The following is a 26,803-nucleotide window of genomic DNA, read 5'->3' as shown; positions in this document are numbered from 1 at the left end:
ACCAAGCATTCATGATATGCACACTCTTAAGACTATGAAATTGGGCTATTAGTAAAAAAAAAGTAGAAAAGGGGGTGTTCACAGTAATAGTAGCATCTGCTGTTGACGCTACAAACTCAAAACTATTATGTTCAAACTGCTTTTTTAGCAATCCTGTGAATCACTAAACTAGTATTTAGTTGTATAACCACAGTTTTTCATGATTTCTTCATATCTGGGAGGCATTAATTTTGTTGGTTTACTAGTGTGCTTGGGGTCATTGTCTTGTTGAAACACCCATTTCAAGGGCATGTCCTCTTCAGCATAAGGCAACATGACCTCTTCAAGTATTTTGACATATCCAAACTGATCCATGATACCTGGTATGTGATATATAGGCTCAACACCATAGTAGGAGAAACATGCCCATATCATGATGCTTGCACCACCATGCTTCATTGTCTTCACTGTGAACTGTGGCTTGAATTCAGAGTTTGGGGGTCGTCTCACAAACTGTCTGCGGCCCTTGGACCCAAAAAGAACAATTTTACTCTCATCAGTCCACAAAATGTTCCTCCATTTCTCTTTAGGCCAGTTGATGTGTTCTTTGGCAAATTGTAACCTCTTCTGCACGTCTTTTATTTAACAGAGGGACTTTGTGGGGGATTCTTGCAAATAAATTAGCTTCACACAGGTGTCTTCTAACTGTCACAGCACTTACAGGTACCTCCAGACTGTCTTTGATCATCCTGGAGCTGATCAATGGGTGAGCCTTTGCCATTCTGGTTATTCTTCTATCCATTTTGATGGTTGTTTTCCATTTTCTTCCACGCGTCTGTTTTTTTTTTCCATTTTAAAGCATTGGAAATCATTGTAGATGAACAGCCTATAATTTTTTGCACCTGTGTATATGTTTTCCGCTCTCCAGTCAACTTTTTAATCAAACTACGCTGTTCTGAACAATCAGAATCAGAATCAGAAACGTTTTATTGACATATGAGTGAACAAGTTCACAACATTAGGAAATTGCTGCGGTACCTGGTGCTAACATTAAAAAAAAAAAGAGTAGTAAAACAAGTAATATATAATAAAACTTAACACTATAGCAATGTTACAAAATGTACAGAATGTATGAGCTAAGATAAATAAATGGTGATGATAAATGGTGATAACAACAATCTAGAGTTCTAAAGGTTATTGTTTAGCAGACTAACAGCAGCAAAAACTGTTCTTATGGCAGGAGGTTCTGGTCTGAAGGGACCGTAGCCTCCTGCCTGAGGGGAGGAGGTCAAAAAGGCTATATCCAGGGTGAGAAGGATCAGCTCTGATCCGACCTGAATGCCCCAGTGTCCTGGAGGTGTACAGGTCCTGAAGAGATGGAAGGTTGCAGCCAATCACTTTCTCAGCAGAGCGTACAATGTGCTGTAGTCTCTGTATGTCCCTGGTGGTGGCTCCAGCGTACCATACGGTGATGGAGGTGGTGAGGATGGACTCCATGATGGCAGTGTAAAACTGCACCATGATCCTTGCTGGCAGGTTGAATTTCTTCAACTGCCGCAGGAAGTACATCCTCTGCTGGGCCTTCTTGACAACAGAAGTAATGGTGGACTCCCACCTGAGGTCCTGGGTTAGAGTGATTCCCAGGAAACAGAAGGTGTCCACTATGGTGATGGGGGTGTCTGCCAGGGTAATGATAGAGAGAGGGCCTGTGTTCTTCCTAAAGTCCACAATAATCTCCACTGTCTTCTCGGTGTTCAGCACCAAGTTGTTATAGCTGCACCAGGACACCAGTCGTTGGACCTCCAGCCTATAGGCGGACTCATCCCCATCAGAGATGAGTCCGATAAGGGTGGTGTGCAAACTGCACACTTGATAAGCTCGACAGACTGGTGATCAGAGGTGCAGCAGTTTGTGTACAGGGCGAAAACCAGAGGAGAGAGGACACAGCCCTGAGGAGTACCGATACTGGTTGTTCGGGAGTCCGAGACATTTTTTCCCCAGCCTCACGTGCTGCTTCCTATCCTTCAGGAATTTGGCAATCCACCTGCAGGTAGAATCAGGCACGTTCATCTGGGAAAGCTTATCTTGGAGAAGATCTGGGAGGATGGTATTGAAGGCAGAGCTGAAGTCCACAAAAAGGATCCTAGGGTAGGTTCCTGGGGAGTCCAGATGCTGCAGAACGAAGTGCAAAGCCAGGTTGACGGCATCATCCACAAACATATTGGCTCTGTAAGCAAACTGCAAGGGCTGCAAGAGGGAGGCCGTGAGAGATTTGAGGTGGAACAGAACCAGACGCTCAAATGACTTCATGACTACAGACGTCAGTGCCACCGGTCTGTAGTCATTGAGTCCAGTGATCCTCGGTTTCTTGGGAACAGGAACAATGATGGAGGTTTTGAAACAGTCAGGCACGTGGCAAGCCTCCAGTGAGGAGTTGAATATGTCTGTAAACACTGGGGCAAGCTCATTAGCACAGTGTGTCAGAGTGGCAACAATGTCTTGAACGTCCCATTTTCCTCAGGCTTTTGAAGAGAAAAGCATGTTCAATGGCGGCTGGCTTCATCCTTACATAGGGGAAACCAATTTCACACCTGTTTGTTCCACAAAATTGACAAACTCACTGACTGAATGCCACACTAGATAGATAGATAGATAGATACTTTATTGATCCCAGAGGGAAATTCAAGGCATCCAGCAGCTTGCACATTAGACAAGACACACACATTACACCAGACACACAAATAAGATTAAATAAATAAAACAAAATAAACCACTCAATAAAAACCACTAACTAAACTAAAAATAAAAATAAAATTTTGTCAGCATCCAGTCTCACAGAATATAATGGAGGAGTAAATATAATGTAATAATGCAGTAATAAGGAGGTAGTGCAGATGTAAACAGTACACAATATAAACAGTGTAGGTTGTGCAAAGAAGTAAACAGTGTAAACATTGTTGGTAGTGTAAACAAAAAAAGCAATAAAAGGTCTAATCAGATGTATCACAGGATTATTTTTTGCTGTGTTGGGAAGAGTTAAACAGTCTGATGGCCTGAGGGACAAAAGACTTCCTAAATCTGTCCATGTGGCAGGACTGGGACAGCAGTCTGCCGCTGAATGAGCTCCTCTGCCTGATGATGGCGCTGTGCAGAGGGTGCTCAACATTGTCCATGATGGCCAGCAGTTTACTAAGGGTCCTTCTCTCTGCCACTGATGTTAGTGTCTCCAGCTCTGTTCCCAGCACTAAACCAGCTTTCCTCACCAGCCTGTCCAGTCGCCCGGCATCCCTCCTCTTCATGCTGCTCCCCCAGCAGACCACCACAGAGCAGAGGACACTGGCTGACGCAGACTGGTAGAACATTCGCAGGAGTTTATGGCAGATCCTGAAGGACCCTAACCTCTTCAGGAAGTACAGTCTGCTCTGTCCCTTCCTGTAGAGGGTGTCAGTATTGGCTGACCAGTCCAATCTATCGTCCATAAGTGTCCCCAGATATTTGTAAGTCTGGACCACCTCCACATCGACCCCCTCAATGGAGACTGGCTGCAGAGTGGGCCTGGACCTTCTAAAGTCCACTACCATCTCCTTTGTTTTGGTAATGTTCAGTTGCAGGTGGTTTGATTTGCACCACTCCACAAAGTCCTGTATCAGGTCCCTGTACTCTCTTTCCTGTCCCTCTCGCACACATCCCACAATAGCAGTGTTGTCCGAAAACTTCTGCATGTGGCACGACTCCGAGTTGTAATTGAAGTCTGATGTGTACAGAGTGAACAGAACTGGAGAGAGCACAGTTCCTTGTGGTGCTCCAGTGCTGTTGATCACTGTGTCCAAGGTGCAGTTACTGAATCTAACATATTGTGGTCTTCCAGTTAGATAATCAGTGATCCAGGTGACCAGATGAGTGTCCACCTCCATCTCCATGAGCTTGTCTCTCAGTAGCAGGGGCTGGATGGTATTGAAGGCGCTGGAGAAGTCAAAAAACATGACCCTCACAGCGCTGTTACCCCTGTCCAGATGAGAGTGGGCCCTGTGAAGGAGGTAGAGGATGGCGTCCTCCACGCCCATCTTCTCCCTGTATGCAAACTGCAGTGAGTCCTCAGCATGTCTAACCTGAGGTCTGAGGACGCTCAGCAGCAGTCGCTCCATGGTCTTCATCACGTGGGATGTCAAAGCGACCGGCCTGTAGTCATTCAGCTCCTTTGGGTGTGCCTTCTTAGGAACTGGAATGACACAGGATGTCTTCCACATGACTGGGACCTTTCCGAGATGCAGGCTCAGGTTGAAAACATGCTGGAGGGGCTCCCCCAGTTGGTTGGCGCAGGCCTTAAGCATTTTGGGACACACTTTATCTGGGCCTGCTGCCTTCCTGGGTGGAGTCTCCTTAGCTCTCTCCTGACCTGGTCTGCCGTGAAGGAGGGAGGGTGGTGAGAGTGAGTGTTTGTTCCGGCTGACTGTGATGATGATGATGATGATGATGATGGTGGTGAGGATGGTGAGGTTGAGGATGAGGGCTGATCTATTGTGGGTTTTGATGCTGACAGTGATGATGAGGATGGTGAGGGTGAGGGCTGATCTGCTGGGGGTTTTGATGGTGATGAAGTGATAACTGCTGCGGGAAGGGTTGATGGGGGGTTTGCAGAGGTAGAACAATCAAACCTGTTAAAGAAGTCGTTAAACTGGTTTGCTCTGTCCACACCCCCATCTACTGGGCTGCAGCTGCTGTTTTTGCAGCCTGTGATGGTTTTCATTGCATCCCAGACCTCCTTCATGTTGTTGTCTTGCAGCTTTCTCTCCACCTTCTTCCTGTAGGACTCCTTGGCCTCTTTAAGGCGAGCCTTTAGTTCCCACTGTACACGCCTAAGCTCTGACCCATCTCCGTCTCTGAACGCCCTCTTCTTTTGGTTTAGAAGATTCTTGACATCGCTGGTGATCCAGGGCTTTTTGTTTGGAAAGCAACATACAGTTTTTATGGGAACAGCAACGTCCCTACAGAAATTCAGGTAGCCCATAATGCAGTGTGTCACCCCATCAATGTCCTCACCATGTGTGTCCTGCAGTCAGTAGTCTCGAAGCAGTCCCTGAGGGCTTCTTCTGCCTCAGGAGACCAGACTCTGAATGAGCGTGTAATAATGGGCTGCCTCAGTACCAGTGGTTTGTACTGAGGCTGTAGAAAAACCAGATTGTGATCTGATTTTCCCAGTGGTGATAATGGAGTAGCTGTGTATGCTTCCCTCACGTTGGCATACATCAGATCAGTAGACCTGTTCTTTCTGGTGGGACAGTCCACAAACTGATGAAAAGCAGGAAGAGTGGAGTTCAGTGTAACATGATTAAAATCACCAGAGATCGCGAAGAAAGCCTCAGGGTGTTGTGTCTGCAGCGCTGCGATGGTGGAGTGGATGACGTCACAAGCCACCTGCGCATCAGCCCGTGGAGGAATGTAAACACACGTAAAGATGGCGTGTGTGAACTCCCTCAGCATGTAATACGGTCGGAGACTCACCGCCATCAGTTCAATGTCCCGACAACAGACAATCTCCTTTATGTTTACATGACTAGGGTTGCACCATCTGTTGTTAATAAACAGTGTGAGTCCCCCGCCTTTACGCTTGCTGCTTCGCATCGCGTCCCTGTCCGCTCTCAGCATGGTGAATCCAGGTAAACACCTGGTTGTCAATGAAATCACCTGCTGAGAAACCTGATCATTAATAAAATCACCTGCTGAGGTGACTGGTTGCACGGAAAACCTGCAGTGTCTCGGCCCTTTATGGCACATGATTGCCCACCCCTGCACTAGACACTACTATTATTGTGAACACCCTCATAGCCTTAAGAGTGTGCATATCATGAATGCTTGGTCTTGTTGGATTTGTGAGAATCTACTGAATCTACTGGTACCTTGTTTCCCATGTAACAGTAAGAAATATACTCAAAGCCTGGATTAATCTTTTTAGTCACATAGCACTACTATTATTCTGAACACTACTGTATATTAAATGGAGGTCCCCATAAGTGGTCAAATCCCGCGATATCACGGAGGGTTCAAATGAGGCTATGGTCTCCTCTAGCATCTTTAGAAATATATTTACTGAGAAAAGTGGTGATGTATTTGATTCTTATTTTACCTGCTCTAGATACGCCTCAACTAACTCAATACAAAGGATTGACAGCTAATTGTCCCTATTTTGCATAGCTAGACTGCCTGCTCACTAACCTCTGGGGGAACGGAGGAGGCCATCAACTAGTTCTTCAGGGACTGCACTGTTTGGGTATTGTCACATGGTCAGATGGTGGAGTCACTGTCTGTTTCCACCTCTATAAACATAGCAACTTCTCTTGAGTACTAGGATTCCTGGGATTTCAGCCATGCTGGGAGATGGAGACTGTCTGTGTGAGTAGGGGGGAATAATTGGATCATCCCACTTGCTAGTGTGCCCTCTTATATCCTGCGTAATCCTGTTATTATTGCTCGAAGCAGGCGACCGCTGAAGGGGTGGCAGTGGATCTAGTTGGGATTCTTTCAAAGCGTATTTTTGGTTGGTCTGATTGATTGATATTTGTGGAGGCTTCCTGGGAGTAGCATGATGCGTATTCACAGAGGTGTCAAATCCGGCTTCAGAAAGTAAAAACCCTCTCATGTGTTGCTTCTCCCTGTGCACCTAAAACAGGTGATCTCAGTAATTAGCTCATCCACCTGCCTGAAGAGCTAGACTAATTACAATCAGCTGGTTTATTGGGAAGATGGAACAAATATGTGACTGGACTTTTTACTTTCTGAAGCTGGATTTGACACCTCTGCCTGTTCACCAATCATGTCACACAGATTGGCTATCGTATGTGATAATCTGGTTCAGAGGCATAGATGGGTCTTGGTGTCTTGTACAGTTGGCAGCTAATCCTTTGGACTGAATTAAACGGTTCTGAGGATTAGTCTGTCAATTGAGCACACTAGAAAGAGCTTAGTAGTGTGTGTGCGTGTGTGTATCAGTCAACTTGCACTCTTTCACTCTATGACAAACATGCACGGGACCAGTGTTCATATACTTGCTTATGTACCATCTGTCTGACTTAAACCAGGTCTGTGAGCACACGCTAGTGTGCCACATCCCTGCACTCACCACACTACTGAACCACCCAGGCAGACAACTGCATGGTCCATTCCCACCTCTCCACAGCAACCACCTATCTCCCTCAGCCAGGTGAAGCATGAGGTAGTCATCCCTTTGGACATCCCCAGCCACTGGAGTCCTCAACACTGAGGCACCTGGACAAACTGAATCAAACAGAGAAACCGGCTACATGGACAAACTGTTGTAGCTGATGCTCTGTCACAAGTGATACTCATCTTAACCATAAACTACTTGTTTGCTACAGTCATTCCATTGTTAACCTATGGATCCTCTGAAGAGACCTTGTACCAAAGACATCCACTTGTTATTTTATGTCACTGGTCAGCATCCAACTCTCACAACCTTTCAGAAAGACAGGAAGCACTGGGACACTAAGGACTTGGACTTTTATAAAGATATGTGCATCACCAAAGACCTCCTCCCTAAGCGCTTCGCAGGTGTCTCCCAAGGTTGAGGATCCAGAGACGTAAATGTCTTCTGTGAGACTGAGGGGGTAAAATGTGTGTCCTTTCTAGGTCCAGTCACTTCTGGCCAGCTGATACCAAGATATGATGATGTTGGCAATCTCAGGCCAACTCTGAAAAGTGACACATGGAAGTCTTGTAGGCAACATTGAGACAAGTGTAGTTGGGAACACAATTTTACATCATTCTTGTTCTGGCTGGGGGCTACTTCTTCTCTGTTTTTCTCTGCCCACAAGACAAATTATGCCATCTTATGGACGTGTTGTATTTTGGGGGTGTATTGTTTACCCAGCACAGTAATAGTGCACGGTGCAGTGTGTCGTTCATGTTCTACAGTAATGAGGTTGTAATTTTCATGTCCAGCACATAGATTGTGTAAATTGCAAGTAGAACTATGGTTACTTGGGCACCCACGGCCATTTTCGTCTAAACATAAGCAGGACTCTGCATTGGCCTTGTTTGGGAGACAAGCATGCTAACCACATGCCCAACTGAAAAAACTGCTTTGGAACGACTGCTGGACTACATTATACAGGTATTTGTGCGATGTGTATGGACACATATTTACCAAGCCACAACCTTCTATACTGAAAAATCACACCAACAAGATAGTGCCAACACGTGTGGCTCCTTGAATGGCCTCTTGAGACTGGCTGCAAAAGGAAGCCATTCCTTATAGAATGCCATGTTAAAATATCTAACTTTATAGGAAATAATAAAAGTTTTACAACCTTGTACACCAAAGGCTTTGGTCTCTATAATTAGTTTCCTCCTACATGACAACAATACAGGTGGTGAATCTGTAGACACCTAATCAGTTTAAGCTATTTTAAACCATGTTAAAATAAGGGTGTGGGTGCATTGAGTGACAGCTAGTGTACCATATTATACAAATAATGAAGCTGAGTTGAATTGTATGTTTCAACAAATTAAATATTTGTTCCATTGAAAGAATGTAAAAACATTATTTGTTTTATATAATGGCTAAAATAGATCCTTGTTATTTCATATTTTATTAATTTCTAAACAACAGATACGGACTTACGTTTTGGTGTTCCACCACTGCTAAAGTCCAAATTGTGACGTGTAGTCCAGTGATGCTGTGCACTAACTTCAGACTTCCATAAAAAAAGACTGTGTAGTTCCTCAGTCCAGCCAACTTTTCATCTGAACAGCTCTTCATGCATCCAGCTGGCTTACAGCGGAGTGGATTTTGTGTGTGTGTGTGTTACAAGAATTAGCACCGTCAGTTAGCTCAATCAAATGGTCGTCTTACTTGTGTAATTGTCCCATGCGTGTGTGTGAGTGCGCTCACACAGCCGGGTCAGTGCTTGTGCACGTCTGTACTACCAAAAAAAGACTGTGTGCATCCTCAGTGCAGCGAAAAAAAATAAAGTCAGAAATTAGTCCAGCTTTTCATTCTAACTTCCTGCTAATAGCCTCCAGACAGCACAGTGGATTTGTTTTGTGAGTGCGTGCGTGCGTTGTGTGTGTGCGTGCGCTTGCGAGTATGTGTCCAGGCGCGTGGGTGTGTGTGCATGCAGAGTGCAATGGTACCAATCGTATGGAACCAAATTTGCATTCAAAATGGAAAGAAACTGCACTCTAAATACAATGCAACACAAATGGGACGAATTAATCCATGTCATGTGACATACAAAGCACCAATCAAATGACAAGGATCCACTCAGGTGTTATATAATATACAAATAATGAATGTTTATGAGTGCAATGGTAAGAATATTTCATGAGGTGAAGCATGGAACGTTCCATTTTTCAACAAATGGTTAAGCGTTGGGCTTGACACCAGAGGATCCCTGGTTCAAACCCCCAGCCTGACCAGAAAATCACTAAGGGACCTTGGGCAAGGTCCTTAATCCCCAAGTTGCTCCCAGTGAGCGCCTTGCATGGCAGCAGGCTGACATCGGTGTGCGAGTGTGTTTGTGCGAATGGGTGAATATGATGCATAAATGGTAAATGGACTAAATTTATATAGCGCTTTTCCATCTGCATCAGACGCTCAAAGCGCTTTACAATTATGCCTCATATTCACCCCAATGTCAGGGTGCTGCCAGACAAGGCGCTCACTACACACAGGGAGCAATAGGGCATAATTGTAAGGCGCTTTGAGCGTCTGATGCAGATGGGAAAGCGCTGTATAAATGTTGTTAGTTTATTTACCATTGCACAAATTAAAAAAAAAGTCATTATTTGTTTTATTCAACACTGTCAACTTGCAAAAACAGTTAGATAGTTCAAAAACAATCCTGGCGATGTAATGTGTACCTGATGCCGTGCATTGACTTCTTTGTGTACATACTCCCGTCTGCTTTCCTCAGTCCAGTGAAAAATTGGGACAGAAATTTGTGCAGTTCTTCATCCCACAGCAGTTCCACTTCAGCGGGGGACGTCCCAGTGAATACTGCAAATGCCTCCAGATGGGTTACGGCATACTGGATTTGTTTTGTGTGTGTGTGTGTGTTAAAAGAATGAGCACCATCAATAAGCTCTTGTCATGTTTGTTTTTAAGCTAAGCGCCGTCACTGCCAGTGTAACTGCATGGCGGCAATAATCAAATCAAATCAATTTTATTTATATAGCGCCAAATCACAACAAACAGTTGCCCCAAGGCGCTTTATATTGTAAGGCAAAGCCATACAATAATTACGGAAAAACCCCAACGGTCAAAACGACCCCCTGTGAGCAAGCACTTGGCGACAGTGGGAAGAAAAAACTCCCTTTTAACAGGAAGAAACCTCCAGCAGAACCAGGCTCAGGGAGGGGCAGTCTTCTGCTGGGACTGGTTGGGGCTGAGGGAGAGAATCAGGGAAAAGACATGCTGTGGAGGGGAGCAGAGATCGATCACTAATGATTAAATGCAGAGTGGTGCATACAGAGCAAAAAGAGAAAGAAACACAAATAGTGGTACAAAACCAATAGAACCAAATTTGCATGGTAAATGGAACACAATGACAAATCGGATGAGTGATCAATATCACGTGACCTACTAAACACCAATGAAATGACAAGGATCTTTTTAGGTGTTATATAATATTATATCTGAGATAATATGGTTTAGTATGTGGTAATTGTACTAACGAGCTATCTGAAAAGTTTGTGTTCCAGTATTTCCACTTAGTGAAATTTTAGTACTATATACAGTAGTGTTCAGAATAATAGTAGTGCTATGTGACTAAAAAGATGAATCCAGGTTTTGAGTATATTTCTTATTGTTACATGGGAAACAAGGTACCAGTAGATTCAGTAGATTCTCACAAATCCAACAAGACCAAGCATTCATGATATGCACACTCTTAAGGCTATGAAATTGGGCTATTAGTAAAAAAAAAGTAGAAAAGGGGGTGTTCACAATAATAGTAGTGTGACATTCAGTCAGTGAGTTCATCAATTTTGTGGAACAAACAGGTGTGAATCAGGTGTCCCCTATTTAAGGATGAAGCCAGCACCTGTTAAACATGCTTTTCTCTTTGAAAGCCTGAGGAAAACAGGACGTTCAAGACATTGTTCAGAAGAACAGCGTAGTTTGATTAAAAAGTGTCATGGTCTGGCCCTCTTGGGGCCAGCTGATTTTGGCCCTTTTTTCCATGTTCTGAGCCTCTATGCCATGTCTTATTATCATTGTCATGTTCATGTTATGTTTGCTTTTGTTTCATTTATTCTCTGTGTATCTTTTCTTTGCCACATATTTTGTTTTGCTTTATTGTTTATTATTTGCTTTCACTCTTGGTCCCTTAGTTACTTTAGTCTTAGTTTAATTGTTTATCACATTTATTATATTATGCTTTAGTCACAGGGTTTTGTTATTATTTATCGTCAGTGTTTTTTATCTGATTATGTTCTATTTGTTATGTATTGCAATTTCTGTTTATCAGTAATGATTTTCATCATGAGTTATTCCGTTATGTTTTTCCTATCACTTTGTTACTTTCTATACTTTAGCCTTTGTCAAGTTCTGTTCTAGTTTTGTTCAGCCAGTTTGTGTTTTCATTGTTTTTCATTTAGCTTTCATCTGTATATGTTTTCTGTTATACTTTTATATCGGGTTTTGATTTCTGTTGATTAGTCTGTTCCTGTTTGATTCTGCTTTTGTATTGATTTTCTGATCAGTTCTAGTGGCTCTTGTATTTATGCTCATGTTTGATTTTGGTTCCTGTTGTTGTATTTCATTCTGACCCTGATTTCCATTTTACTCTGTTCTGCTTTTGCTGTTTGTTTCTGTTCGCTCACACTCTTGCACCTGCTCCCGTGTCTTTGTCTTTTACATCACGCCACTTTGCTCACTCCCTTCCTCACACTTTTGCCCTGTCTTACTCTTTAGCCAGAAGCCACACCCCTTCTAGATTGTTCCTCACGTGCACCTCTACACCACCTGTCCCTCACTTCTCCCTAATTAGTTCACAAGTATTTAAACTCCACAGTCCTTCACTTCTTCGCCAGATTGTAGTCTTTGTACTCTTTCCAGCGCCCCTCACAGTCCTGTTTTTGTCTTGCCATGTTCTGAACTTTGCTCTGTACCTCGAACATGCCTTTTGCTTCATCTCGGATGTCTGAGTTTGCCTCTGAACCCTGCTCGTTTGTGACTGCGTCTCAGCCTTATCCTGCTTGTACCTCTGCCACGCTGACTGATTACATGTGTACCAAAACCAAGCCTGGAATAAAGACCATGATTTCTCCCACACCAAAGCCTTGTCTGGGGGTTTGCATTGCGGGTCCAGCCACTCCTGGTGACGGACTCCCTCCCGTCCTGACAAAAAGTTGATTGGAGAGGGGAAAACTTATACGCAGGTGCAAAAAAGTATGGGCTAATGCTTTAAAATGGACAAAAAACCAGAGACGCGTGGAAGAAAGCGGAAAACAACCATCAAAATGGATAGAAGAATAACCAGAATGGCAAAGGCTCACCCATTGATCAGCTCCAGGATGATCAAAGACAGTCTGGAGTTACCTGTAAGTGCTGTGACAGAAGATGCCTGTGTGAAGCTAATTTATTTGCAAGAATCCCCCACAAAGTCCCTCTGTTAAATAAAAGACATGTGCAGAAGAGGTTACAATTTGCCAAAGAACACATCAACTGGCCTAAAGAGAAATGGAGGAATATTTTGTGGACTGATGAGAGTAAAATTGTTATTTTTGGGTCCAAGGGGTGCAGACAGTTTGTGAGACGACCCCCAAACTCTGAATTCAAGCCACAGTTCACAGTGAAGACAGTGAAGCATGGTGGTGCAGGCATCATGATATGGGCATGTTTCTCCTACTATGGTGTTGGGCCTATATATCACATACCAGGTATCATGGATCAGTTTGGATATGTCAAAATACTTGAAGAGGTCATGTTGCCTTTTGCTGAAGAGGACATGCCCTTGAAATGGGTGTTTCAACAAGACAATGACCCCAAGCACACTAGTAAACGAGCAAAATCGTGGTTCCAAACCAACAAAATTAATGCCTTGCAGATGTGAAGAAATCATGAAAAACTGTGGTTATACAACTAAATGCTAGTTTAGTGATTCAGAGGATTGATAAAAAAGCAGTTTGAATATAATAGTTTTGAGTTTGTAGCGTCAACAGCAGATGCTACTATTACTGTGAACACTACTGTAACTTGTATGTTGTTGTCATTATCACCGATTAGCAGGTTTAAATAAGTTAGTGGCGTTAGCCACAGTGATAGTGCTCAGGTTATAGAAGCAATACGCCAGTCATCTTTTTTTAATACATACCCATTACAATAACCATTGGTTAATATGGCAACATTGTGCGTTAATTATCTGAATTTCGGTGACCTACGCTGTTTGCTTTAGCTAGTTAGGTAAGTTCAGGATTGGTGGGTGTATTCAGACTTCATTCGAGCTGCCCAGGTCATGGCAGTCGCGCCCATATTCACATATCATTTGAAGATGGCACTGCGTTGAAGGCTTTTCTTTCAGCTCCACGTGTGATGGAGTATCAGTGATTCTGAAGAGGCATTTCAGATACCCATGTGTCAATGTACATCTGTTGTTGTCTCTAAAAATACTCATTCTTCAGTGTTCACATGAAGAATTTTCATGATCACAGTTGACACTTGATGACTGTGCTCACAGCGCGTCCACAGGCCCTGAAGGTGGCGTGCACGAGGCTCACACATGATAATCACACACAACAGGAGGAACATGTGCGGAGGGAAAAAAGCTCATTCTAATGTGCATGTGTATTTATTCACAAAACGCAGCCAAATGTTTGTGTGGTGACGTGTGCGTACGTGCACAAAAATGCAAATGCAAGCCCCCCCGCGACGATCACTCGGTTATCCATCAGAGACCATCAGCCGCCGTCCCTGCAGGGTTTTCCAGCCGCTTCTCTCTTTTCACTTAATGTGCACTGTCCTCCATTTGAGCGAGATGAAACATGATGGAAAAAGGCAGCCGGAGAATCAGGATCAATCTGTGGGCTCAGTGAAAAGCTGCAGTTTGATATCGAGGCAGATGAGATGGCCGTCGATTTACAGATATAATGTGATGTTATTAAATGTGGCTATGAGGCTGCAAGTGACATTCAGTTTTAGTTAAACTGTATTTACTTCATTGTTTTCTAACGAGGTGCTGACTGCCTGAAACACTGTAGTTGGTTCTTAGTAAAGATGTTTCTTTGCTGCCTAGAATATTAACACTGCAGGCAAAGCACTGAAATATTTGTTTTTACTTACTGCACATCAGTTTATCATTACGTTTGTCATATCACAATCATCAGTTAAGCCAGTGATTCTCAACCGGGGTGCCGCGGCACCCTAGGGTGCCGTGATTGATCGTCAGGGGTGCCGTGGGTATTTTTCATATTCGCGATTATTTTTCATATTTGCGATTACCGTGAATTATTTATTTTATCCACAAAGCATAAAACGACTCAGAATCTGACGTCATTGTTCTGCAGCCTCGCTCTCGTCTTAAGGCGGGACAATAACAAGGAGGCTGACGGCCGATTAAAACAGTACCGTCTCCTTCAAAAGCCGTCTAAAATGCGGAGCTGTCGGTGTGTGTGTCTGTGCCTGTGTGTGCACGCGCGCGGAGTTAACAGGCTGCAGACTGCGAGGGAGGGGAGGGGGTGAGGGAGGGGAGGGGGTGAGTCAGGGAGGGGAGGGGGTGAGGGAGGGGAGGGGGTGAGTCAGGGAGGGGAGGGGGTGGGTCAGGGAGGGGGTGGGTGAGGGAGGGGAGGGGAGGGGGTGGGTCAGGGAGGGGAGGGGGTGAGGGAGGGGAGGGGAGGGGGTGGGTGAGGGAGATTCCTGAATGCAGGCGCGACACGTTCAGTGCGCATCGAGCGCGGAGCAGAGAGGATTTTAAATGGAGTGAACCGTGACTATCCAGGGTTGGGACCAGGAAGCAGAGTTGTAGTCTTACACACCTCTCTGCAGCTTCTCTCCCCCTGCCATCCCCTCATTACCCCATCCCCGTAGAGACGGTGCCTGCTCCCAGACTACCAATAACCAGCAAAAATCTATTTAAGCATAAAAATTCAAAAAGAAAAAATAATATAGCACCTTCAACTGCACCACAGACTAAAACAGTTAAATGTGGTCTATTAAACATTAGGTCTCTCTCTTCTAAGTCCCTGTTGGTAAATGATATAATAATTGATCAACATATTGATTTATTCTGCCTAACAGAAACCTGGTTACAGCAGGATGAATATGTTAGTTTAAATGAGGCAACACCCCCGAGTCACACTAACTGTCAGAATGCTCGTAGCACGGGCCGGGGTGGAGGATTAGCAGCAATCTTCCATTCCAGCTTATTAATTAATCCAAAACCCAGACAGAGCTTTAATTCATTTGAAAGCTTGTCTCTTAGTCTTGTCCATCCAAATTGGAAGTCCCAAAAACCAGTTTTATTTGTTATTATCTATCGTCCACCTGGTCGTTACTGTGAGTTTCTCTGTGAATTTTCAGACCTTTTGTCTGACTTAGTGCTTAGCTCAGATAAGATAATTATAGTGGGCGATTTTAACATCCACACAGATGCTGAGAATGACAGCCTCAACACTGCATTTAATCTATTATTAGACCTCTATGGCTTTGCTCAAAAAGTAAATGAGTCCACCCACCACTTTAATCATATCTTAGATCTTGTTCTGACTTATGGTATGGAAATAGAAGACAACAGTATTCCCTGAAAACTCCCTTCTGTCTGATCATTTCTTAATAACATTTACATTTACTCTGATGGACTACCCAGCAGTGGGGAATAAGTTTCATTACACTAGAAGTCTTTCAGAAAGCGCTGTAACTAGGTTTAAGGATATGATTCCTTCTTTATGTTCTCTAATGCCATATACCAACACAGTGCAGAGTAGCTACCTAAACTCTGTAAGGGAGATAGAGTATCTCGTCAATAGTTTTACATCCTCATTGAAGACAACTTTGGATGCTGTAGCTCCTCTGAAAAAGAGAGCTTTAAATCAGAAGTGTCTGACTCCGTGGTATAACTCACAAACTCGTAGCTTAAAGCAGATAACCCGTAAGTTGGAGAGGAAATGGCGTCTCACTAATTTAGAAGATCTTCACTTAGCCTGGAAAAAGAGTCTGTTGCTCTATAAAAAAGCCCTCCGTAAAGCTAGGACATCTTTCTACTCATCACTAATTGAAGAAAATAAGAACAACCCCAGGTTTCTTTTCAGCACTGTAGCCAGGCTGACAAAGAGTCAGAGCTCTATTGAGCTGAGTATTCCATTAACTTTAACTAGTAATGACTTCATGACTTTCTTTGCTAACAAAATTTTAACTATTAGAGAAAAAATTACTCATAACCATCCCAAAGACGTATCGTTATCTTTGGCTGCTTTCAGTGATGCCGGTATTTGGTTAGACTCTTTCTCTCCGATTGTTCTGTCTGAGTTATTCTCATTAGTTACTTCATCCAAACCATCAACATGTTTATTAGACCCCATTCCTACCAGGCTGTTCAAGGAAGCCTTACCATTATTTAATGCTTCGATCTTAAATATGATCAATCTATCTTTGTTAGTTGGCTATGTACCACAGGCTTTTAAGGTGGCAGTAATTAAACCATTACTTAAAAAGCCATCACTTGACCCAGCTATCTTAGCTAATTATAGGCCAATCTCCAACCTTCCTTTTCTCTCAAAAATTCTTGAAAGGGTAGTTGTAAAACAGCTAACTGATCATCTGCAGAGGAATGGTCTATTTGAAGAGTTTCAGTCAGGTTTTAGAATTCATCATAGTACAGAAACAGCATTAGTGAAGGTTACAAATGATCTTCTTATGGCCTCGGACAGTGGACTCATCTCTGTGCTTGTTCTGTTAGACCTCAGTGCTGCTTTTGATACTGTTGACCATAAAATTTTATTACAGAGATTAGAGCATGCCATAGGTATTAAAGGCACTGCGCTGCGGTGGTTTGAATCATATTTGTCTAATAGATTACAATTTGTTCATGTAAATGGGGAATCTTCTTCACAGACTAAAGTTAATTATGGAGTTCCACAAGGTTCTGTGCTAGGACCAATTTTATTCACTTTATACATGCTTCCCTTAGGCAGTATTATTAGACGGTATTGCTTAAATTTTCATTGTTACGCAGATGATACCCAGCTTTATCTATCCATGAAGCCAGAGGACACACACCAATTAGCTAAACTGCAGGATTGTCTTATAGACATAAAGACATGGATGACCTCTAATTTCCTGCTTTTAAACTCAGATAAAACTGAAGTTATTGTACTTGGCCCCACAAATCTTAGAAACATGGTGTCTAACCAGATCCTTACTCTGGATGGCATTACCCTGACCTCTAGTAATACTGTGAGAAATCTTGGAGTCATTTTTGATCAGGATATGTCATTCAAAGCGCATATTAAACAAATATGTAGGACTGCTTTTTTGCATTTACGCAATATCTCTAAAATCAGAAAGGTCTTGTCTCAGAGTGATGCTGAAAAACTAATTCATGCATGTATTTCCTCTAGGCTGGACTATTGTAATTCATTATTATCAGGTTGTCCTAAAAGTTCCCTAAAAAGCCTTCAGTTAATTCAAAATGCTGCAGCTAGAGTACTGACAGGGACTAGAAGGAGAGAGCATATCTCACCCATATTGGCCTCTCTTCATTGGCTTCCTGTTAATTCTAGAATAGAATTTAAAATTCTTCTTCTTACTTATAAGGTTTTGAATAATCAGGTCCCATCTTATCTTAGGGACCTCGTAGTACCATATCACCCCAATAGAGCGCTTCGCTCTCAGACTGCAGGCTTACTTGTAGTTCCTAGGGTTTGTAAGAGTAGAATGGGAGGCAGAGCCTTCAGCTTTCAGGCTCCTCTCCTGTGGAACCAGCTCCCAATTCAGATCAGGGAGACAGACACCCTCTCTACTTTTAAGATTAGGCTTAAAACTTTCCTTTTTGCTAAAGCTTATAGTTAGGGCTGGATCAGGTGACCCTGAACCATCCCTTAGTTATGCTGCTATAGACGTAGACTGCTGGGGGGTTCCCATGATGCACTGTTTCTTTCTCTTTTTGCTCTGTATGCACCACTCTGCATTTAATCATTAGTGATCGATCTCTGCTCCCCTCCACAGCATGTCTTTTTCCTGGTTCTCTCCCCCAGCCCCAACCAGTCCCAGCAGAAGACTGCCCCTCCCTGAGCCTGGTTCTGCTGGAGGTTTCTTCCTGTTAAAAGGGAGTTTTTCCTTCCCACTGTAGCCAAGTGCTTGCTCACAGGGGGTCGTTTTGACTGTTGGGGTTTTACATAATTATTGTATGGCCTTGCCTTACAATATAAAGCGCCTTGGGGCAACTGTTTGTTGTGATTTGGCGCTATATAAAAAAATTGATTGATTGATTGATTGATGTTAACAAAACGAAAACGTGAAGCTTTTACTTCTCTCTGAACTTTCTCTAAAGGTGTGATTCTGCCGTTACCGTCCTGTTCACACCATGTGCGCGTCGTATGCTGAATTTATGAGACCATGAGATGAAATAAACGGTCAAATATCTTTAAAAACATATTTAAAAAATGAGAATATATGAATGAACTGAGATACACACAAAAAAAAAAAATGTTCAGACGCACAGATCACAAAAAGCAGGTGAGAACTCTGAACTTTAACAGCTGTTATTTTCCAAAGGTATTTATTTGTTCAGTCTTGAGCTTAATGCAGTGTTTAAGCACAAAACGTGACTGATGAGGAGAAACAATTTCAGAAATGCAACAGAAACAACCACAAATCAGAAAAAGTTGGGACTGTATGTAAAATGAAGATAAAAATAAAAATGTTGCACCATTCCCAGTTTCTCCACTCACAGAAGCCAAACGTTCTTCCAGAGTTGTGTAATTATACTACAATAGTAGAATATAAAGAAGGGGAAAAAAAGAAAAAAAAATAGACAATATATTCGTCAATCGCAATTATTTGTCTGACAATTAATCGTCTCCAGAAATTCCTAATCGTGACAGCCCTACTTGAGATCAGAGCGCAAAATGCTTGAGGATTTTTGAAATACGATGTTTTCTGTATCGATTTTCTATTGCGATAATTGGGTTTTGCGCAAAACCAGAGGTAATAGCATTATAATATTATTTTAGTTGGTGGTGTGCCGCAGGATTTTGTAAATATAAAAAGGGTGCCGCGACTCAAAAAAGGTTGAAAAACACTGAGTTAAGCTATTGAACAGCTGTAGACATGAAGAAGTTTGTGAATCAACAGGTGTTTATTTCAAGCTTTTGGATAATCCTTTTGACATGTGAAATCCCTGTGAAATGCAGCGAGTGCACAGATAAATGACTCCAACCCTCCTGTTTGAAAGCATGATGGGCCCTATTTTGACAGTGAATGCAAAAAGGACTTACGGTATGCAGAGGGTGCAGTCCCATTTGGAATGTGTCAGAGTGCACTTTTCTGTATAAGCTGTTAGGAAACGCTGGCGCATAGCCATGTGCTTGGGTTTATCCATCAGCTGTGTGTGTGTGTGTGTGTGTGTGTGTGTGTGTGTGTGTGTGTGTGTGTGTGTGTGTGTGTGTGTGTGTGTGTGTGTGTGTGTGTCTATACACTAGACAAAACCTCCATGATGTCACCCATAGGTGTTCTGAAGAGCAGTTTTTAAGCTCAAATAGTGTATCATAAATGGATAAAGAGGTGGAACACGGGCAAGTCTGTGCATGACCTGAGCAGGACGCTAAAATCACAAATCTACAGATGCTTACTAACAGTGCTAACATACAAATTAAATAACATGAAAATTTCACTCAGTTAAGTTTATTTATACAGTATAGCTCCAAATCACAACATAAGTCACCCCCAAGGCAATTCCTCCCCCATGCAAACACATAGACAACAGTGGTAAGGAGAGAACTCTGAAAGAAGAAAGAAATCACAAGCAGACCAGACACAGAGGGGTGAGCAGCTGCTTTGACCATACTACCAGTAACAAAAAATAAAACAAAAAGATCAAACTAAGCACAAGAAAAAATTGTCACACATGAAAGACTCCAGGTACTTGTGAAGTTCAGTGGTCGTAGAGACCAGTAGTCCAAACAAATCAAATCAATTTTATTTATATAGCGCCAAATCACAACAAACAGTTGCCCCAAGGCGCCTTATATTGTAAGGCAAGGCCATACAATAATTACGGAAAAACCCCAACAGTCAAAACGACCCCTGTGAGCAAGCACTTGGCAACAGTGGGAATGAAAAACTCCCTTTTAACAGGAAGAAACCTCCAGCAGAACCAGGCTCAAGGAGGGGCAGTCTTCTGCTGGGACTGGTTGGGGCTGAGGGAGAAAACCAGGAAAAAGACATGTTGTGGAAGAGAGCAGAGATCAATCACTAAAGATTAAATGCAGAGTGGTGCATACAGAGCAAAAACAGAAAGAAACACTCAGTGCATCATGGGAACCCCCCAGCAGTCTAAGTCTATAGCAGCATAACTAAGGGATGGTTCAGGGTCACCTGATCCAGCCCTAACTATAAGCTTTAGCAAAAAGGAAAGTTTTAAGCCTAATCTTAAAAGTAGAGAGGGTGTCTGTCTCCCTGATCTGAATTGGGAGCTGGTTCCACAGGAGAGGAGCCTGAAAGCTGAAGGCTCTGCCTCCCATTCTACTCTTACAAACCCTTGGAACTACAAGTAAGCCTGCAGTCTGAGAGTGAAGCGCTCTATTGGGGTGATATGGTACTATGAGGTCCCTAAGATAAGATGGGACCTGATTATTCAAAACCTTATAAGTAAGAAGAATAAATTTAAATTCTATTCTAGAATTAACAGGAAGCCAATGAAGAGAGGCCAATATGGGTGAGATATACTCTCTCCTTCTAGTCCCTGTCAGTACTCTAGCTGCAGCATTTTGAATTAACTGAAGGCTTTTCAAGGAACTTTTAGGACAACCTGATAATAATGAATTACAATAGTCCAGCCTAGAGGAAATACATGCATGAATTAGTTTTTCAGCATCACTCTGAGACAAGACCTTTCTAATTTTAGAGATATTGCGCAAATGCAAAAAAGCAGTCCTACATATTTGTTTAATATGCGCATTGAATGACATATCCTGATCAAAAATGACTCCAAGATTTCTCACAGTATTACTAGAGGTCAGGGTAATGCCATCCAGAGTAAGGATCTGGTTAGACACCGTGTTTCTAAGATTTGTGGGGCCAAGTACAATAACTTCAGTTTTATCTGAGTTTAAAAGCAGGAAATTAGAGGTCATCCATGTCTTTATGTCTGTAAGACAATCCTGCAGTTTAGCTAATTGGTGTGTGTCCTCTGGCTTCATGGATAGATAAAGCTGGGTATCATCTGCGTAACAATGAAAATTTAAGCAGTGCCGTCTAATAATACTGCCTAAGGGAAACATGTATAAAGTGAATAAAATTGGTCCTAGCACAGAACCTTGTGGAACTCCATAATTAACCTTAGTCTGTGAAGAAGATTCCCCATTTACATGAACAAATTGTAATCTATTAGATAAATATGATTCAAACCACCGCAACACAGTGCCTTTAATACCTGTGGCATGCTCTAATCTCTGTAATAAAATTTTATGGTCAACAGTATCAAAAGCAGCACTGAGGTCTAACAGAACAAGCACAGAGATGAGTCCACTGTCTGAGGCCATAAGAAGATCATTTGTAACCTTCACTAATGCTGTTTCTGTACTATGATGAATTCTAAAACCTGACTGAAACTCTTCAAATAGACCATTCCTCTGCAGATGATCAGTTAGCTGTTTTACAACTACCCTTTCAAGAATTTTTGAGAGAAAAGGAAGGTTGGAGATTGGCCTATAATTAGCTAAGATAGCTGGGTCAAGTGATGGCTTTTTAAGTAATGGTTTAATTACTGCCACCTTAAAAGCCTGTGGTACATAGCCAACTAATAAAGATAGATTGATCATATTTAAGATCGAAGCATTAATTAATGGTAGGGCTTCCTTGAGCAGCCTGGTAGGAATGGGGTCTAATAGACATGTTGATGGTTTGGAGGAAGTAACTAATGAAAATAACTCAGACAGAACAATCGGAGAAAAAGAGTCTAACCAAATACCGGCATCACTGAAAGCAGCCAAAGATAACGATACGTCTTTGGGATGGTTATGAGTAATTTTTTCTCTAATAGTTAAATTTTATTAGCAGAGAAAGTCATGAAGTCATTACTAGTTAAAGTTAAAGGATACTCGGCTCAATAGAGCTCTGACTCTTTGTCAGCCTGGCTACAGTGCTGAAAAGAAACCTGGGGTTGTTCTGATTTTCTTCATTAGTGATGAGTAGTAAGATGTCCTAGCTTTACGGAGGGCTTTTTATAAAGCAACAGACTCTTTTTCCAGGCTAAGTGAAGATCTTCTAAATTAGTGAGACGCCATTTCCTCTCCAACTTACGGGTTATCTGCTTTAAGCTGCGAGTTTGTGAGTTATACCACGAGTCAGGCACTTCTGATTTAAAGCTCTCTTTTCAGAGGAGCTACAGCATCCAAAGTTGTCTTCAATGAGGATGTAAAACTATTGACGAGATACTCTATCTCACTTACAGAGTTTAGGTAGCTACTCTGCACTGTGTTGGTATATGGCATTAGAGAACATAAAGAAGGAATCATATCCTTAAACCTAGTTACAGCGCTTTCTGAAGACTTCTAGTGTAATGAAACTTATTCCCCACTGCTGGATAGTCCATCAGAGTAAATGTAAATGTTATTAAGAATGATCAGACAGAAGGGAGTTTGCAGGGAATACTGTTAAGTCTTCAATTTCCATACCATAAGTCAGAACAAGATCTAGAGATGATTAAAGTGGTGGGTGGACTCATTTACATTTGAGCAAAGCCATTGAGTCTAATAATAGATTAAATGCAGTGTTGAGGCTGTCATTCTCAGCATCTGTGTGGATGTTAAAATCGCCCACTATAATTATCTTATCTGAGCTAAGCACTAAGTCAAACAAAAGGTCTGAAAATTCACAGAGAAACTCACAGTAACGACCAGGTGGACGATAGATAATAACAATAAAACTGGTTTTTGGGACTTCCAATTTGGATGGACAAGACTAAGAGTCAGCTTTCAAATGAATTAAAGCTCTGTCTGGATTTTTGATTAATTAATAAGCTGGAATGGAAGATTGCTGCTAATTCCTCCTCCTCGGCCCATGCTAACGAGCATTCTGGCATTAGTGTGACTCGGGGGTGTTGACTCATTTAAACTACCATATTGATCCTGCTGTAACCAGGTTTCTGTAAGGCAGAATAAATCAATATGTTGATCAATTATTATATCATTTACTAACAGGGACTTAGAAGAGAGAGACCTAATGTTTAATAGACCACATTTAACTGTTTTAGTCTGTGGTGCAATTGAAGGTGCTATATTATTTTTTCTTTTTGAATTTTTATGCTTAAATAGATTTTTGCTGGTTATGGTGGTCCTGGGAGCTGGCACCATCTCTACGGGGATGGGGTAATGAGGGGAGGGCAGGGGGAGAGAAGCTGCAGAGAGGTGTGTAAGACTACAACTCTGCTTCCTGGTCCCAACCCTGGATAGTCACGGTTTGGAGGATTTAAGAAAATTGGCCAGATTTCTAGAAATGAGAGCTGCTCCATCCAAAGTGGGATGGATGCCGTCTCTCCTAACAAGACCAGGTTTTCCCCAGAAGCTTTGCCAATTATCTATGAAGCCCACCTCATTTTTTGGACACCACTTAGACAGCCAGCAATTCAAGGAGAACATGCGGCTAAACATGTCACTCCCGGTCCGATTGGGGAGGGGCCCAGAGAAAACTACAGAGTCCGACATTGTTTTTGCAAAGTTACACACCGATTCAATGTTAATTTTAGTGACCTCCAATTGGCGTAACCGGGTGTCATTACTGCCGACGTGAATTACAGTCTTACCAAATTTACGCTTAGCCTTAGCCAGCAGTTTCAAATTTCCTTCAATGTCGCCTGCTCTGGCCCCCGGAAGGCAATTGACTATGGTTGCTGGTGTCGCTAACTTCACATTTCTCAAAACAGAGTCGCCAATAACCAGAGTTTGATCCTCGGTGGGTGTGTCGCCGAGTGGGGAATAACGGTTAGAAATGTGAACGGGTTGGCGGTGTACACGGGGCTTCTGTTTAGAACTACGCTTCTTCCTCACAGTCACCCAGTCGGCCTGCTTTCCCGGCTGTTCGGGATCTGCTGGAAGGGAACTAACGGCGGCTAAGCTACCTTGGTCCGCACCGACTACAAGGGCCTGGCTAGCTGTAGAATTTTCCACGGTGCGGAGCCGAGTCTCCGATTCGCCCAGCCTGGCCTCCAAAGCTACGAATAAGCTACACTTATTACAAGTACCATTACTGCTAAAGGAGGCCGAGGAATAACTAAACATTTCACACCCAGAGCAGAAAAGTGCAGGAGAGACAGGACAAGCCGCCATCCTAAATTGGCTAAGAGCTAGTAGCTGCGCTAAGCTAGCGGATTCCTAAAAACATACAAAGTGAATAATGTGTAAATAATTTAGAGGTGATTCAGCAGAGGGAGTGCTTTAGTTAAGGCACGTGAAGATTACACTGTGAAACAAATCGTTATCTAGTTAACTAGATCAATCTAACTGCGCAGATTAAACAGCTAACAGATACAGCAAAACACTGCTGTGCTCCGGAACAGGAAGTGATACAATACCGCAGTGAGAGCCAACCACCAGTAGAGGCAGTAGAGCTCATGAACAAGCAGTAGAGCTCATGAACCTATGAAGTGGAATCAGATAGTCAGCCAACAATTCTGTTTCTCAAAACACCCAGCAATGATTACAAGTCCTCTGGTATCCACGTCAGTCCATAACAGCCCATGATCTTAAACGGTGCCATTAGAAGAGGCCGCTGGTGGGCCTCTACATTCTGTACTTCTTGTCTGTCTTCCTTAAGCCCCGTTTACACAGACGGATTTGTCGGCGGGTAGTACGTAGACCGAAGTTCGCGGTAGTTCCGGCTGTTTTCATGGTGGAAAGGGGCGGAGCATTTCGCCGGCGTTTTGACCACCATACTAGCCGCAAATACGCGGATAAAACGCCGCTAAATCCACCGAATAAAGCGGCGTTTTGACGCCGTAGCATCCGGCACACATCAGGCAATGGGGGTTAATACCCAGTTCTATCCTTTACAATCGCAGGTTAACACATGTGTGAAAACGGCGGTGTTCTGCTGCCGCCAATAATGCCCTGTGTACCACTGGTTTCATCCAGGCAAATCCTGCGTTACTCCAGGAACTTTTGCATATAGGCACCGCCCCCAGAGTATAATAGGCTGAAACAGCAGGAATACATGCCTCTGTCACTGCCGGGGGAGGGAGATCATACTCAGCCTTTTCTTTTCCTTTTCCACCTCCTCAACGTGTTGCTCCGTCTCCACCTCCCCTCTGCTGCTGAACCAGACCTCTTGGTAAGTCCTTGCCGCTGCCAATTTTCTTTTAGGAGGCATACTGGAGCTTCTTTGCAAAAATATCTGGAGCTGGCAGCGAGTGAGAGGCCTGCATGCAGCGCGCTAGCGTTTTTATACTGACCTCCGCCTATCGGCCGTTTGGAACACGGTTAATAACCAGGAGGTGGCGTTTAGAATGGCATACTGTCCACTAGTGCTGCCGTTTTGTCTGTCTCTGTCGCCGGTTAAAACACCCTTGAGGACGCCGATGTGGGCTCTATCGCTGTTTTACATGCCGTTTATTAGGGATACAACGCCGGCCGCCAATTACGTTGGTGTAAACTGCGGCATTACAGGAAGGGTCAGGATGAAACGGCGATTAAAAAGTATCAAACGCCGTTGTTTGCGTTGTCTCCATCATCACGTGAATTCTCTGGGAGCGCTCCTGTAATTATTCGACATGTTGAATAATTTTTCGACGATTCCCGGTAAAGCCGGAACTAAGCCACGCCCCCTAGTGCCGGCGTTAACAACGGCGTTTGATCCTTAAGACGGCCAAAAATTCTTCCGGGATGCTTCCGGGAGCTCTTACCGTCTATGTGTAAACGGGGCTTAAGGCCCCCTTGAGACAGGACGGTGGCAGTTGTGAGTCTGTTCTGTGGCTTAAAATGCGTCTGATCCGCAGAGGTGATGTGAAAATATCTTTCTGTGTAACTTGTGCATCCTTGTTGTCTCCCGTTGAGTTTGTGCACTACAGATGACATCACATTTCCACGTAGATCTGCCACTTTTTTGACATATATGCTGTATTTTAAGTGGTTTGCCGTCATTCCTCCTCACTGTGTGCACACAGAGTGAGAGAGCGACAGACGGAGAGAGCGGACAGAATGAGCTGAATATTAAAGAGTTCATTTTTCGTGCACATCAGTTTGGATTTATCTTGTGTGTATGCATGTGTGTGTGCATTTCTCCGTCTTTCACAGGCAGCGTCACTGGACAAATAACACCTTTCACTGGACTTTCTATGGCTGGAAAACAAAAGACTGAAAAAAGTTGTTGTTTCTGTCACTGTTGTCCTCTTCAGAAAACACACTTTTGATCTCGTGTCAGATCATGTTGTCTAGGACAGAAAGAAAACAAAAACAACAAAGAAATAAAAATAAAAACCCAACACAGACACAACTGTTTGTCCTCTGGTAATGGCACAGCATGCTCCTTGCCAGCACATGACCAGGTGTGAGTCCTCACTCTAACTTTCATATATGTAACTCTATGACATGCCCCCTCCCCCACCTTGGACAATCAGACCACCTCTCTCTGCTCCTCTTTCCAGACCACACCCCCTTC

The 26,803-nt window shown here is 43.1% G+C and overlaps 1 long non-coding RNA gene across 1 annotated transcript; it reads right to left on the bottom strand.

Moving 5' to 3' along the window:
- Window positions 1–595: 595 nt before the first annotated feature.
- On the bottom strand, window positions 596–26,280 carry LOC117517847. Its single transcript, XR_004562869.1, has 4 exons — window positions 26,172–26,280; window positions 25,966–25,970; window positions 3,243–3,246; window positions 596–606 (listed from the first exon to the last, which is right to left on the bottom strand). It is a non-coding gene; the product is annotated as an uncharacterized LOC117517847 (long non-coding RNA).
- Between the last annotated feature and the right edge of the window lie 523 nt (window positions 26,281–26,803).

This window comes from Thalassophryne amazonica, chromosome 9 (genome assembly GCF_902500255.1).
Source record: "Thalassophryne amazonica chromosome 9, fThaAma1.1, whole genome shotgun sequence".
NCBI lineage: Eukaryota > Metazoa > Chordata > Actinopteri > Batrachoidiformes > Batrachoididae > Thalassophryne > Thalassophryne amazonica.
Note: the sequence above shows the minus strand (reverse complement) of the source record. Positions and strands in the feature narration are given on the sequence as shown.